This window comes from Crinia signifera, chromosome 6, assembly GCF_055691185.1.
Source record: "Crinia signifera chromosome 6, ASM5569118v1, whole genome shotgun sequence".
Classification (NCBI taxonomy): domain Eukaryota; kingdom Metazoa; phylum Chordata; class Amphibia; order Anura; family Myobatrachidae; genus Crinia; species Crinia signifera.
In genome coordinates, this window is record NC_139222.1 from 218,682,037 (window position 1) to 218,686,209 (window position 4,173).

The 4,173-nt window shown below is 42.1% G+C and overlaps 1 pseudogene; it reads right to left on the reverse strand.

Annotated features, from left to right (window-relative positions):
- Positions 1-3,687: 3,687 nt before the first annotated feature.
- On the reverse strand, positions 3,688-3,860 carry LOC146012688 (U2 spliceosomal RNA; annotated as a pseudogene).
- Positions 3,861-4,173: the final 313 nt, after the last annotated feature.

The window sequence follows — 4,173 nt, forward strand, 5'->3', positions numbered from 1 at the left end:
GTGTTGTAAAGTAGTGGATAAGCGTGCCACATGTTTTACAGTATGCCTGAGTTTGATTCATAAAGGGATCTTTTTTTTTTTTCTTTAAACACAGCTATATTACAGTAGGTCAGAGAGTATGCAGTATTAAATACACAAAAAAAAAATCTTGCCTCCCTATAAAGATTTTCGTGCGTCTGCACAGGCAGGAACAGCTTTTATTGCATTGAACAGCTATACAGCTATAAGTGATATCTCTATAAGTATAATGGGGAGACATAAAAGCTCCTCCCTAAGTTCTTGGATGCAAAAACACTGTCTTTAGCCTCTCTATACAGTATTTCCTATTTGTGGTACTCAGTAGTAATGAGCTACAGTAGGTGGAAAATTGGAGGGGATCCTAACTACGGATGCTTGCCGCTTCCCTTACTGATGTCATAAAAACTACTTCTTATACCCCTTTTCCACTTGCAGACCTGGGTCATACCCTGGAATGTGTTCGCGGATGCTTCCCGGGACATTACCCGGGAATGTACCCTTTCACATTGCACTCAGACCTGGGATTGACCCGGGACAGCCCCATTCACACTGATCCCGGGAAATCCCTGCAAATACACATCACCATGAGCAATAGTGTTCAAATTTGGTTGACAAAAGAGCACTATAGAAATCAAAATATTATTATCATGTACAAAAGACTTCCAGAAACACTGCACTCATGACTGATCATTTAATCATCACATAAGACACAGGGAGCTGCTGCCATAGATCTGAGATCAGGAGTGCCCCACTGCTGCATCCAGCGGACGTAGGAATCAGGGTGTCTGTACCTTGTAGGAGCCGGTCTCCTCTGCTGTTACATGCCGCCGCTGCACAGCCTGTGTCATGCAGACCCGCCGGGAGAACTGGCTGCTGGATTCTGGGGTAGCGTAAAGTCCCGTGTACCTGATCGGGACCATTCACACTGGCCGCATCCCGTGTCGATTCCGGGTTCTACCCAGGTCGGGACCTGGGTAGAGATCCCGGAATGCTGGACACGGGATATTCCTCAAAGACCCCCTCACACTGCACTAAATCCGGGGTTGATGCGCGTTCATGTGCAAAAACCCGGGATATTTTTGCAAGTGGAAAAGGGGTATGAGTCTACTCTGTAAGCCAAGAGTCTCCTCTTTCATATGGTACCAGTCTCAAGTCTCTGGGATACATAGAAATGCAGATATCAACTCCCTGGTTAGTGTCTCATAATGTACCTCCCCCTAATTATAATGTTGGAGTAACAAAGTGAAGATATTGATAAAATGGATAGATAGTCCAAAGTACTATGATATGATAATTGAGAGTTCAAATACAACAAAAAGAGAGTATAATGGTCGCTTATAAAACACCTCCCCCCTTTGCCCCTGTTAATCTTTTTGTTTTAGTTTGTCGCAGATTTTTTTTTCTCTTTGTATTATTATAAGTTAATAAAAAAAGTAAAAAATAAAAGAAATGCAGATATCAGGGTGCAAAATAGACACAATTTTCCCCCATTGACTAGAATGGACCCGTTAATTCAGAACCACCATGGATTCTGATGTTTTCCCAATTGACCCGTTAATTCAGACACCCCGTCAAACATGTCCCCACGGGGTCTTAGACACTCCCATTGTGGTTTAGTGTTGAAGGTATTGTATTCAGCCCACCACAACCCCCGCATCCCTTCCCCCTTCCTAGAAGACATTTTCACAGAGAATGCAATGAAAGAGGCCATTTCAGTCATTCTTGCTGGGGGAAGGCACTATACAAACAACTTGCATTACATGGCATCTTGTGAATGGGCTCCCACCAAAAGGCTTTTATGAAAACAATTTTTTTTATGTTTGTCTAGTTTTAATTAATAAAAATAGTTATAATAACAATAAAAACCATTGTTCCTAGCACCTCCATAGAGTTCTTCCTATTTGAGTAATAAGTAGCACTTGCGTACTCAATAGCACGAACAGCTTTTTTTTGTTCCATGCTGAAACAGTTACACCTATAAGTGACAGCCATATAAGTATAATGGGGAGATATTAAAGCTCCTGGATGCCAAAACACTGTGCTTAGAACCTCCATAGAGTTTTTCCTTTTTGGGTAATAAGTAGCACTTGCGTCTCAATAGCACTTTGTGTACGCAATAGTACAGACAACTTTTTTTTGTACTCTGCTATAACAGTTACAGTTATAAGTGATAGCAATATAAGTTTAATGGTGATAGAGAAAAGCTCCTCCCTAAGTTCTTGGATGCTAAAACACTGTCTTTAGCCTCTCTATACAGTATTTCCTATTTGCGGTACTCCATAATGAGCTACAATAGGTGGACAATTGGAGGGGACCCTAACTACGGATGCTTGCCGCTTCCCTTACTGATGTCATATAAACTAGTACTTCGTCTACTCTAAGCCAAGAGTCTCCTCTTTCATATGGTACCAGTCTCAAGTCTCTAGGATTCATAGAAATGCAGATATCAGGGTGCAAAATAGACACAATTTTCCCCCATTGACTAGAATGGACCCGTTAATTCAGAACCACCATGGGTTCTGATGTTTGCAGTTTACCCTTTCCGGGGGTCTCAAACTTGGGGTTCATATATTCTGGTAGATAAAAGTCTCATCTTCCATACAAATCCAGTTTTGAGCCAATTGGACCAAGGAAACCAGAGAAATTAAGCTTTAAGCTCATTTAATACAGATTGTAAGCTCCACTCGGGCAGGGACTTATGTAAATTATGAAATATTCTCTGTAAAGTGCTGCGGAATATGTGCACTATACAAGAAAATATTAATAAATACATTTTAATTTATCCATATAGCACTAATATAGTCAGGTTCCCTTATCTGAATACCAAATAGATTAAGTGCAATTTAGATTTAATGCACTGGGGTCTGAATACAGTAAGTGGTCAATGCCGCCTGATGTGTTAGGAGAGGGCTGATTTCATGAAAGCCTCTACTCCTTATTACCCACTCAGCACATAAGGTTAGCGCTGGGACACTTAAATGGTTAAATATTATTCATTGGCAAAATTAATTATCACAGTACACACAACAATTATACTAGCACACAGCAGAAGTACAGTACAGTTGGAGCCACAGCGATGTTCAAGGGGAAGAGACACTCGAGCGTCTCATACTGTAGTATACCGTGTAAGCTCGCTCCGCTCGGCGAATGTCGATACCATTCCATCTGTACAGTACCTTAATCCGCCGCTAGATTGGTGGAGCATTAGCCACCCAGAGGTGGTGACTTGTATTGCATGGTGAGCATCCACGCCCCTTGGCAGATGGGAGCGCAAGAAGAAGAGAGGATTGCCAAAACCTCTGCGATGGCAGCAAGAATGAGAGGCGCTCCATCTGTAAGTCATTTAATTTAGGCAGGCTTCAGGTCATTTAGCTAGGCAGCACATGCTGATTTCAACTGGAGTTTCACGGAAACAATCAAACTGTCTTGATTCCAGGAAGGATAAAGTAGACAAGAAATAGTCACAAAATGATACACTGGAGGTCGGATTTCAAAATATTTATGCACAAGGGTTAAATGTTGAAGAAAAAGCATGCATTTATAAATACAAAGTTGAACAGTGCAAAAACAATTGAACAATGGATACAAATCAAATTTGCAACACAGAGAGTTGCAACAAAAACACATTTGAAATTGATGGCATATAGTCTATTTTTGGATAACAGATTAGGAAGGTGCACCATTCCTGGAAGTACTGCAATACCAGGTCAATATGTGGAGTGGACAGAGCAAGCTCTTCTTCCATCTCCCTCTTCTAAAAATCCATTTAATATATGGCCCCCCTATATGGTATCAGATATTAAACTGATAACAATTTTTTTTGATTAAAAAGGCAAATCTTTATTGTACACAAAGGAAAAAAAAACAGACTTTCCGTTCCGGCGGCTGTATGTGTGGCAGCTGAGGGAGACAGCTCCGCTCCCACCTCCGCCCTACACAACTATTTCAAGGCTTTTAAGCCTCCAGATCGCGGCGAAAGCACCCACAGACACCACAGTACTTGGTACACTGCATGGACAAGTATTTTACGGCGATGCCCGGCTCCAGATCCCGCTCCCAGCGAGACAAACAGAAGCAGGACCGCGCTCCCAAGATGGTGCCACAAGGCTCTGGCAGCATATCTCTACCAGCGTCCCCCGCCAGCAGCCCATACGC